Source organism: Miscanthus floridulus, chromosome 11 (assembly GCF_019320115.1).
Source record: "Miscanthus floridulus cultivar M001 chromosome 11, ASM1932011v1, whole genome shotgun sequence".
Lineage (NCBI taxonomy): Eukaryota > Viridiplantae > Streptophyta > Magnoliopsida > Poales > Poaceae > Miscanthus > Miscanthus floridulus.
In genome coordinates this window covers 42,525,188-42,537,827 of record NC_089590.1, presented here as the reverse complement: position 1 = coordinate 42,537,827, position 12,640 = coordinate 42,525,188, and the positions used below count along the sequence as shown (strand labels likewise).

At 42.1% G+C, this 12,640-nt stretch overlaps 1 long non-coding RNA gene and 1 pseudogene across 1 annotated transcript; one reads left to right on the top strand and one right to left on the bottom strand.

Annotated features, from left to right (window-relative positions):
- Window positions 1-1,845: 1,845 nt before the first annotated feature.
- Window positions 1,846-12,640, top strand: part of LOC136494931 (aluminum-activated malate transporter 1-like) — a 47,372-nt pseudogene continuing 36,577 nt past the window's right edge.
- LOC136492759 (uncharacterized) lies at window positions 3,342-5,714 on the bottom strand. Its single transcript, XR_010768177.1, has 6 exons — window positions 5,663-5,714; window positions 5,019-5,103; window positions 4,777-4,857; window positions 4,613-4,679; window positions 4,429-4,511; window positions 3,342-3,474 (listed from the first exon to the last, which is right to left on the bottom strand). It is a non-coding gene; the product is annotated as an uncharacterized lncRNA (long non-coding RNA).

Here is a 12,640-nt window from a genome sequence, read left to right as displayed (position 1 = left end):
TAATGGACAAAAATCCAGACCAAGTGGATTTGTGGGTGTGGGTCTGAGGGTGTAGTACGCAAACCTGTAAACCTATAGTTTTAAAAACCGTGGTCTATCTTATAGCTCATTTCAGTTCACAATACTCTAATTTTTTTCAACTAGATTGATACACTTAGAGACGTATATAAGACGGTGTTCCCATTCCAAACCTTAGCTTAGCTCACTTCTTCCCTCATGCCGGGACTAGAGCCCATTTTGGCCGAGGATCAAAGGTCTGTTCTCTACTAATGTAGGTGGCAGTGGCACGTATCTAGATCACGCATTGACTAAGGTCCTGACCAGTTATATATATATATATATATATATATATATATAGTGGTTGGATGTTGTATGATTGGTGAAATGTGATTTCTCATTTATGTTTTTTTCATTGTACTATGTAATATGTAAATATGATTATGTTAATTATGAATATGTATTATACAACTATCTGCTTATTGGTGGTGACGTGGTGTGCTTGCGTTGCGGACACGGACGATTCGTTGGGTACCCATGACCCAAGTGGGCATGAATCGATGCACAAAACTAAATCCGGAACGTGTCATGGGTTTTTTAATAGACACATTTTGTGTTCTTGGGCATGCATGAGTTTGGGTTGGTAAAACCCGACGAATTGGTGTCCACTACCATATCTAGTCTAAATGCATTTAGCAGTGTTCATAAATTTTGGCGTGTCAGGAGAATAGAAGTGCGTGCTTGGACTAAAGTTTTAATGCGACAGCTATAAAAGAAAAGAAATTTTAATATATTCAATGTGATAAGCTATAGTTGAGGTCTACCTAAAATCCAGAAAGAGAGGTTGATTGATAAGTCAGGCGACGTCTCGATAGCTAGTAGCAGTATAGAGGCATGCGTACAACAAAGCCATTACCTCACCCTTTTTCTTTCGGCGTGTTTTTTTAATAAAAAAAATGTCGTACCGAATTGCTTCTACTAGTACATGTCACAAGTGCTAAAGGAGATGTTTTTTTAATCAAAGAAAACCTTTGGGCGCCGCTCATCACCTCTAGTTTGTCGGTTCATGAGAGAAGTCAGAGGGTGGACGATGTCGCATGCACCATCTCTACAGAAGTACTACTAGTCCGTACAGATCATACATGAGTCATCGTATATAGGTGCAGTCATGCGTGTGCGCGTGCGGCGCCGCTGAAAGGCAAGACCAAGATGCATTGTACCTCGTCCGACCAGTATCCTGAGTGCAGACATGTGTGTACTACAGGTCAAAAGGCAGAGATCGATTGTGTTGCTAAACTATTTCTTCGCCAGCACAATCTCTGCCACTGCACGAGGACAGTCGGTGAATCATCTTCGTCGACAGGAGACGACACCACAGACCTGAACCAGAAAACAGGTCGCAGCTCAAACGACCCGGCATGGCGGCTGCCTTTGAGTTTGCACTTGCACGAACAGGGCAAGAGCAGCAACGCACGCTCAAGGCCGGTGTTGGCGAGAAACAAGCAAGGCAACAGCGAGAGGGAATTGAGACACGAAAGAGAGCGCGCGAGGACGCAAGTCAAGATTCCCCAGAGAAAAGGCGGCCACGGCAGGCACGCTTTTGGCTGCCGTGTTGCGGTGCCCCGTTATCCCCAAGCCGCTCCTGGCCGGCGTTGATCTCCGGCCTCCTCCCTTCCGCTTATATAAGCCCTCCCGGCGCCTCGAGACATAGCACCGCATGCTCGGACATACCACGCGAGGCACGGAGGCGCCTCGATCTGCAGATTCACCAAGCTAGCTATACCGCCATTCCCCGAGAGAGTAGAGTCGTGTTGGCTTGGTCGATCGAGAGCCGGCCGGTCGAGCGTCATGGAGATTGATCAGATGGAGAGAGGTGCCAATGGAGCTGGCGGCGGCGGCGGCGGCGGCGGGTTCTGGCGGGCGCGGTGCTGGGAGCTGCTCTGCTCGGCGGCGGGCATGCTCCGGGCCAAGGTCGTCGGGTTCGCCCCGCAATCTGGCCAGGATCGCGAGGGACGACCCCCGGCGGGTGGCGCACTCGCTCAAGGTCGGCCTGGCGCTCACGCTTGTGTCCGTGCTCTACTACGTCAGCCGCTGTTCAACAACTGGGGCGTCTCCACCATGTGGGCCGTGCTCACCACCGTCGTCGTCATGGAGTACACCGTCGGTACGTATACGTACGTCGTGGTACGGTGTTGCACATCATTTCATCGCACACAAGCAGCTATATATATATATATAGAGAGAGAGAGTATATTCAATAGCCAGCTACAAAAATAAGTTATTCTATAGTCACCTCCATTTACGATAATTTTATATACTAATTTACGATAATGTCAATATATATTTACGATAGTTGGGTCACTATAACATATGAAGATATTTACCATAACGTTATAGTAAACCACTTAGTAAGGAGATACTATAATCTCGTATATTAACATAGTAATTATCGTAACTTAAAGTGGCTACATAATAAGTTATTTTGTAGCCAGCATTATATATATATATATATATATATATATATATATATATATATATATATATATAACTACTGTTCTGCAGCTGGTCATAAAATAACTTATTCTGTGGCCACTTTAAGTTACGATAATTACTTTTCTAATTTACAAGATTACAGTAATTCCTTACTAAGTGATTTACTAGTGTGAAAATATTTATATATAGGATCGTGCCACGGACAGCAAAATATTTATATCGCAAAACATAGAGTATTCAACAAGATAATAATAGTGTGAAAATAAATTTAAAGACATATTTAATCTAAAAACGTAGTTACTGTATTAAACAAAGCTAGGTACGATAACGGTTAAGCTTGCATATTCATACATACATTCAACCACAATCGAGAATAACATGTCATGCAGGTAATTACAAATGCACGGCACGGAGGGCAAGCAGTTTTATCCAAAAACCTTTGAAAGAATGCACACCACATCCGATTTGGATCAGCCAGAAAGTAGTTTAATAAAAACTTTGAAAGAATGCACATCACATCCCATTTGGATCAGCCAGAAAGTAAAGTTTAACCAGAAAACCTTTGAAAAAATGCACATCTCATCACATTTGGATCAATCTGACACACAGTACTTTGTAGATCGTGATGTTAGTGGTAATGTATCTAAACACAGGTGACTAAGTCAAAAATCCGTTCATATACATAAAATAAGTCATGAACACCACTATTAACTTTAGCATGTGGAATAACTGGATGTCATCCTGGGAACTGGCGGATAAGCAAGAAAATAATATAGTTGGGTGATTGTAGATGTCCCTCACAAGCTCATTCTACAGACGATTTTACTTGAAAACAATCAATATCGACTCAACTCCGCTTCCTATGAAGTTTCCTATAAGTGTTCATTCTAGAGTGGTCCACTTACCTCAGCCTCCCAATTAGCTTTTCCAAATGACCATGAGCAAACTTAGTGTCTTAAGCGCAGCCCCACATAGCATGCCTGCCTATACAGCAGTGTCAAAAAAATATAAGTAAATCTTGTTATGACACTCCATCAAATAGTTCTTAGAACTCCTAAATCTTCAACCAATTGATGAAGATCTAAGCAGGAAACAACCAAACGAAGAAGTATCAATGCTTTGCCTTTTGCTACGACATAGCTTCCAAATTACAACGATGAGTATATGATGGCCACAAGTTTTCTACAATATAACTAAGAAATTATACATGCATCTTTGGTTAATGGTCATTTGCTCTTGTCCAAACATTTCATTAATCACATGTTCTGCAAATAAACATATGAATCAGCAAAACAGGCTTCAATCATATTTTATTTGCAATCCTTAAAAGTCCAGTAATAATGTTAAAATGTCACATCAAACAGAAAGAGGGCAGGGAATATGTCAAGGACTGCAACTCAACTGGGGGTGTTTGGATACGAGGTGCTAAACTTTAGCAGGGTCACATCGGATGTTCGGATGCTAATTAGGAGGACTAAACATGAGCTAATTACAAAACTAATTACACAGATGGAGTCTAATTCGTGAGACGAATCTATTAAGGCTAATTAATCCATCATTAGCAAATGGTTGCTGTAGCACCACATTGTCAGATCATGGACTAATTAGGCTTAATAGATTCGTCTCGCGAATTAGACTCCATATGTGCAATTAGCTTTATAATTAGACTATGTTTAATACTCCTAATTAGTATCAAACATCCGATGTGATATGTGTTAAAGTTTAGCAGGGGGAGCCAAACAGGCATTGCAGAAATTAGCATATTCATTTTTTATACTGCAAAGAAAGAAGTGTAAGTAAAAGCAAAGATAATGAGCTAATAAAAGCTCAAGCTGCCTGCCGAAATCAAAGAGGAAATATGAAGTATATGGGATGGGGATAGCCAAGTTGAATGTCAGGTAGGCAGCACCGGTCATGGGTCGGCAAAGAAGCATATACCTATGTATGACTCATGAAAGACCTGTTGTTGAGCACTTCATCATCCAGGGCCTGCCTGCCGAGACGCATTGCTTCTTAACAAGCTGCAAAAAGAAATACTTTTAGCCAAACACTTCCACGCCATGCTCAACACACATCATCTCTGTCGACTCAATGTGAATGCAACAATGTGCTAGAATCTAACCTTAATGTTCTTCTCACATAGCAGACTGATATACAAGGGCTCAAAAGGTACAGAGTGTCATCAAGGTCTGCAGGCAAGAACAGAGTCAGGAAACCATTGCATTGCATTAAGCAATAGAGGAAGAACGCAATGGCATAAAGAAACAAATAAAGAAAGCAGTGGACCATGTGGCAGTGATATTCAAACTCCATGTTCTTCAGCTCTGTTGCGACTGCAACTGGTCTACTTGCCATTGAAATTGTCAACTGCAGGTTTAACCACAAAATGGAACAAAAATCAGCCACAAAAACCACATTTTTCTCATATGGTTTAGATTTGTAACAAAACATTTATATTGTAATAAACGAAGCATTCAATAAGATAATAATAATGTAAAAATAAGCACAAATATTAAAAGGAACTGCACCATTTAAAGGAACTGCAGAATTGCAGACAGAGACACTCTATTTGAACTGCATATTCTAGATGACAGGCATTGGATGTGATCTCCCCTGAATCCACAAGATAAGTGCATTATTGTCAGCACCATGCAGAATATAATCTTAATTGCTTAGGGAATTAATCCGGCTTCTCAGTATAGCATAACCAGAAAAAAGCAACGCTCCCATTAACAATTACCTATATCATAACACTTTTTTTATTGGTTAACAATTAGCTATATCCTACCAGCAATCCTAATGTCATATGTGGATTTAATTAGAGGCTGTACCCACAAAGGGAACATGTATTCTGTAGGTCCAAGGCAGCATCCAATTGTACTCTGATTCTAGACGATGAAAATTAATAGCAGTGTAGATGCACTAAACTTATTACTTCATGACCCCCAAAACAACAGCATTAATAACCAAAGAAAAGAAGTGCCCACAGATGTTGGAATAGTGAGTCCCACCCATGGTTATTAAGGCAGTAAGGCGAGACGTGGCTACCCACGCCCTTCAATTTGATGCATTTTGTGTGCCTACAGTGAAAATGGCATATTGGACATTTTATCACACATAAAAACTGCATACTGGACATTTTATAAATAATTGGTGCACATATATTTTCAACCTTGATTGGTGTTATTTGACAGATCTCGAAACGGAGCTCTAGCATTGTTTCTTTCAACCGGATCCATCTATCTTCCTGCAAATCCATCACAATGTATTACATGAGCTTAAGCATGTAAGTAGAAATCTGAGGCCAATCAAGATGTAGTAAAAAAATGCATGGCTTCCCCAGGAGTTCCTTTTTCAACCAAGGTAGCTATATTAGAACCATATATAGGGGGTTTCTGCAAAAACATTGAATGCCGGCGGCGGCCGTCGCCCGAGTACGCCGACCCCTACGCCCATCTGTGTGCTCGGCCCGCCTCCACCCGACGACCCACCAGACAGTCTCCACCCTCAAAATAGTGTACCTAATCCTCAAAATTTTTTACATCATCAAAATTACAAAGGCCAGATTAAGAAGCAGGATGAATAGTGTACCTGAGCTTCAGGCCTAATCTCTACCTCAACGAGTAGAATCATGGAGCCCACTGTAACAGAACCGACCAAATTATAAGAACGTAAGTACAAAAACAATCACCGAAGTGATTAAATTCCTGTACTTAAGCTCCCATAATCCCGGTAGTCCGAAAATCACAAAGGACTTCAAACAACTCCCGACATACAAACCAAGACCGTAGTGATTCAACACAACACATCATTCGTTACAACATTTCACAAGTGGCATCCAGATTACATCCATCAGAGTTCAAATAAAATATTACAAACCCAGTTCAAATTTGCGGAAGCAACATAGTTTAGTACATAACTTCATAGTTTCAAATACATTGCCAGATCTTAGTCATGTCCCACCAAAAGCATCTTCAGGTACGAGAACTAGGAGGGACCGCGCCCAACGGTCTAGTCTTCATCCCCAGCCGGGAGAAGGCAATACTTGCAGCAACCAAAGTAGAACTGATCATCTACAACAGGTGGGAGATAAACCCTGAGTACGAGAAGGTACTCAGTTAGACTTACCCGTCAAAACCAAAAATAAAGGACACTAAGGGTCATGCATGGCTTATGAGGTGGGCTAGCTTGACGCAGTTGCATAAAAGAGCTTATGAATATAGTGACCAATTTAAACTTAGCATCAAGTTTATCATCATTTACCTGTCCACTAGATTAGCACCTGTACTAGAGCACTCACTTATTAGGAGCAAACAATATTAACCATAACAGGTATAATAAGGCCGTCATCATCATACCATCCTTCCTGAACCATTATGTTATTTAGTGTATCTACTTTGGAGATAAGCCCGTCAAATTCTCACTAACCGATGAGAGACGGCGACTCGAATCGAATTACAACTCAGCTGAGGGGGTATTCCTAACTCTCACCCTGGCATACTTTGCAAGGGTAGCCGTGGGTCACCTTTGGTACAACTCAGGAACCAAATTCTCGGATTCAGTCAGCACCAGCACTCTCAGGGATTACCCTTCTGCCAGGACGATCAGGACTTTTAAATCACCTGTCCTTGGACTCACGCCTACGGCTCCCTTCCAAGGCATACTTTATACTTATTGACTCCCGGCCTGAGTTGAGCTACTCGGCTTCGTGGTCGGTCTCCAGACCCGGCCAACTAAGAGAGAGGCATGCGTTCAACATGAACAGGAAAGGCTCCAAGATTCGGTCCTTAAGCGACACAGGCGGAGTCACTACAAACCGGCAAGCCTCCGCCCGGTCTTCAATTCAAATTAAGACAGGTTCTTTTCCACGATAGTAAATATATCCAATCGTGCCATATGTATATCCCTATAGCTCGCAGGTGACAGGAAATCACCTGACATCTACCACGTTTAAGCAGGGCTAAGCACTACACGAGGCTGAGATACATAGGATTCAGGGTATCAATACCTAGACAAGGATTGGATAACCAATGCAGCAAGTGTTTGCATCCAACACCTAAACTTAATGCAACAATATATATGTAACAATAATACTTTAATTGCATTTCAGAAGTTAAGAGGCTTAATATGCTTCGGGGCTTGCCTTTCACAAAGTTGCACGGACGGTGATCCGGGCACTCAACGGCGACCTCGTATGACACTTCTCCCGAGGGCTGCACCTCCTGAACCTCCGGTGTTGGCTGCTGCTGCTCCCCGCTCGGTTCCTTGAATTCCAGCAGTGTCACTCCTTGTGGTACACCTATTGCATGCAGATGCACAAGATAAATATCATGGATGCATCAGGAATGACATGATGCTCATGATGAATGGACAACAGTAAGTATTTAACGAAAACATCACTGGACACTCGTTTACCGATTAAGAATAGCTCTATTCAAATCACTTTAAAACATGTATCTAACTTACTCGAAGAACAAGATCCACTTACCTAACTTGCATAACCTAAGATAAAGATGCTCATCTTCAGTTAAAGGCCTAACACCTAGGAACATTACCACAAGCTTAGGAATAGTAAAGGCATACTTAAATCAACAATTAAGGTTTCATATGCAAACGAGCAGTTCCTTAATTCAATCACAACAAGAGTTCTACAAATTCAAATGACTTGCAAGAGGACATTCTGGAAAGCTTATGAAATTCTCTACAAATCATTTATAAACATCAAAGCATGATTCTTACGTTAACCAATTCGAATTCAAGTAAACATAGAATCTGTCCAGAAATGGTAGGTTTACTAAATTAAATATTTAGTGATGATGCAAAAGCATAATTGGACCAAACCAAGTTTACCAACTAGTTGTGCATACCAGAGGAACATCAGAAAGTATAGTGCCAACTTCTAAATAAATTATTTAATGTCCTTTTCTAATTTATTTAGTTAATTAGGTGATTAAAGCAACATATAGTAAAACTATACAGAAAAATCTACAAAAATTACAGTAGCTACCTCATGCTTCACATAGACTACCATAAAAATTTCAAAGCAATTGGACAAGCAGAAATTGCTGTATCAAAAATAATAGATGGCAGGTCTATTTCTAGCATAATTAGGAAACCCTATTGAAAAGTGTCGAGCAATAGATTTCACATTTTTCCTAGTATCATTCTAGTATAAAAATAGCACTCACCAAATTTTACCTTTACTGGATCTATAGAAAAATTATGAAAATTCACACAAGATCCATTCATACAAACAAGAGAATTACATAACTCCTACATACAGTGTCCAAAGTGTATAAAAATTTAACTACAAGCTATTCATGATATGAGCAATACACCATAAAAATTTCATGCCATTTGGAGCTACACAGAAAAAGATATAATTACCCCTATTTCCCACATGATTAAAAGAGATAATTAGCAACTCCATTTTTCATAATAGAACATGGCATAAATTATATTTTTAATATAAACTAGACATTACCAGGAACTCAACAAAATTGGAATCACATCATTTGGATCTACCAACCAAGAGATATACATTTTTGAATCTGTACTCAAATCTGTGAAAAAGAATAAAACAAAATAAATTGGAAACCCTAACCAACTACTGGGCCGGCCCGGAAAAATACTGTGGCCCGCGACGCGCATGCCCGCACACGCCAGCGTGGCCCAGAAACATGGTGCGGCCCACGGTCGGCTCCCGCCCGCGCGCGGCTGCTGACAAGCGGACCCCGCTAGTCATAGAGGAAACAGGGGAGGGAAGAAGAGCGACGGTGGTAGCTCACCACCGGTGGCAGCTCCGGCGAGGCCGTGGGTACCAGCGGGTTCACCTCACCCGTGCGCACCTAGGGGTACCATTGATTGCAGCAATTGCGGTGGCTAGGGGGAATGGTGACGGCCATGGCGGCACACGGCCGCAAGTTAGCCAGCTCCGGCGAGCCGACGGCATCACGGCCCTAATGGTCTACCCTACGAGCATCAGCATCACTCACTGGACCAAAAGCAAGGGAAAGAGGGGGCAGTAAGAGGCTCGACCGGCACAGCCACGTGCAAGCTCGGCCGACGGCGAACATGGCGACCCGGTGGAGCCGCCTTCACGGTGAGCCCTACCTGAGGCGAGGACGAGGTTACGGTGAGGTTGAGGACGTGGAGGGGCTCATGGTGGTGCTGTGGTTCAGGGGAATCAGACAATGGCACTCGGTTTAGGGTGATTTGGCTCGGCGGCGGCCACGGGCTTCCCGATCACCGCGCTCGCGTGGAAGTGGACGACAGAGAGGGAAATGGCGAGAGGAAGAGGGAGTGAGCGAGGCGTTGGCTTGGCTTTCACCTAGGAGCATGGGCGCACGACGTGGAGGTGCTAGCTGGGCATGCATGCCATGTGGTGGCCAGTCTCTGAATCGGTCGGCCACGACGTTCACTGAACATTTTCTGAAACGACTGAATCGGGGTCCGGTGGCACGACTGACAGCACCATTTCATCGCCTCATAGCTCGTAATCTAGCCCGAGTTAGCGGTAGGTAGTAACAGCAAATTTGTAGAGCGACAGTAGTACTACAACATTGTCAATTGGGGCTTGGACTAATTAGGTCTAGATTGGGAGACACAAGGTCGCAAAGAGGGGCTCATGAAACTGTAAGTCAGGACTGGACTGAAAAAAAATTCTAAATCTGAAATCAGCAGGGAAACCTGACCTGTGGGCCCTATTTGAGCATGTTCTAGCCATTTTCATGAGATGATCATATTGAGACTTTTGTTCCTTGATAAATTGGCTACAACTTTGGTAAAGGGTGCACATCCATGCAAGGTCTCTAGGTTGGACTTTTTAATTAGTCAAACAGAGTCACTCTATAGGTCATCCTAAAGTCAAACCTCCACCTAGAGGGCAATTTAGTCATTTTGGTCCACATGAACAATGTCCCATCAATTACCCTAAGTGTAGTTAAGGTGTATTAGACCATAATTAACCACTCTACACAAGTGCTACACCAACTTCTAAGTATCACATGTGATAAAACAACAAAACACTCAAATTTCCTAATGTTGCAAATCCATGTTTCACATGTTTCATGACTTTGTTGCAATTTTAAACTTGTCATATCACACTACCATGTTGCCATGTTTCAAGGTATGAGAAACTCATGTTGCATTCACATGTTTCACTAACTACCATTCACAAGCAATCAAGTATGAAACAAATATAATTGAGAATGTTGCATATACATGTTTCAGTAACAATGGCATGATGAGATAGATGATGCACATGTTTATAAATGAAATGCAATTTTGTGGGAGCCAAACACCTAGGGTGTTACAGCCCTCCCCCCTAAAAAAATCTCATCCCGAGATTTGAAAAGCGTACCATTTAGTATAGAAAGTCGGATGATTTTCCTTTAGATAATCTTCCCGCTCCCATGTTGTATCCCGATCACTATGATTACTCCAAACTACCTTGTATAACTTAACTACTCGCCTACGAGTCTCCCTTTCTTGAGTATCCAGAACCTACATGGGCTTCTCCTCATAAGAAAGATCAGATTTCAATTTGATTCTCCTTGTTGCTACTCTTTCTTCGGGAATACGGAGACACTTCTTTAGCTGAGACACATGGAATACCGGGAATATAGCTCCCATTTCACGTGGTAGATTGAGTTTATAGGCTACTCTTCCACTTTTCTTGATAATTCGGTAAGGTCCAACATATCGAGGCTCAAGCTTCCTTTTGATCCCAAAACATTTTACTCCTCTCATAGGGGATACCTTCAGATAAACATGGTCACCTACTTCAAACTCAATAGGTTTTCTTCTCTTATCAGCATAGCTCTTTTGTCTAGCCTGAGTGGCAGTCACATTCTTCTGTATAGTTCGGACTTGCTCTTTGGCTTCTTTTATAAAATCAATACCATAGAATCTTCTTTCTCTGGGTTCCACCCAGTTTAAAGGAGTCCTACACTTGCGGCCATATAGAGCTTCAAAAGGAGCCATCTTGATACTCTCTTGATAACTGTTGTTATAAGAGAATTCAGCGAGAGGTAACCATTCCTCCCAAGAGCCTTTGCAAGAGATAAGACAAGCTCTAAGCATGTCTTGAAGAATTTGATTAACACGCTCAGTCTGTCCTAATATTTGTGGATGATAGGCAGAACTGCGGATTAGATGAGTGCCAAGATTCTGATGTAAGCATTCCCAAAAGCGAGCCATGAATTGCGGTCCTCTATCTGAAACAATGGATTTGGGTACACCATGGAGACGTACCAATTGTTGAAAATAAATATCAGCATAATTGTGAGGGTGATAGGTAGACTTGACCGGAATAAAGTGAGTGGATTTGGTTAGACGATCTACGATAACCCAGATCGAATCACAACCCTTTTTGGTAGTGGGTAACCCAACAATGAAATCCATAACAATTTCTTCCCACTTCCAGCCAGGAATAGAGAGTGGCTGCAATAACCCAGGCTTCATGTGAATAGTCTTGACTCTGCAACAGTTATCACACCTTGCCACGTAGGCTATGATTTCTTTCTTCATCTTGGTCCACCAATAATATGGCCTGAGATCTTGATATATTTTACTGCTACCAGGATGGATGGACAATTTAGAAGAATGGGCTTCAGCCATAATTTGATTTCTAAGTTCTTTGTCTTTGGGTACTACAAGCCTATCATTAAACCAGAGAATTCCTTTGTCATCGACCCTAAAGTGCTTGGTCTCCTGCTCTTTCATCTTCCGCTTGATGTGAAACACACCCACATCAGTCTTCTAGAGTTTGATAATTCGACTTCTAAGAGAGCAATCCACAGTGATATTGTGGAGTACTATAGGATGAAGGAGGTGTGCCAGATGAAAGTCTTCACTAACTAAGGAATTGTAATGGGCCTTTCTGCTTAAGGCATCAGCAACCACATTTGCCTTGCCAAGATGGTAGTGCACTTGAAGGTTGTAGTCTTTGATTAATTCTAACCATCGTCGTTGACGCATGTTCAACTCGGGTTGAGTAAAGATGTACTTGAGACTTTTATGGTCAGTATAGATGTTGCACACATTACCTAGCAAGTAATGTCTCCAAATCTTCAGGGCATGAACAACCGTGGCTAGCTCTAAGTCATGGGTAGGATAATTGACTTCATGCTTTCGAAGCTGGTGCAAA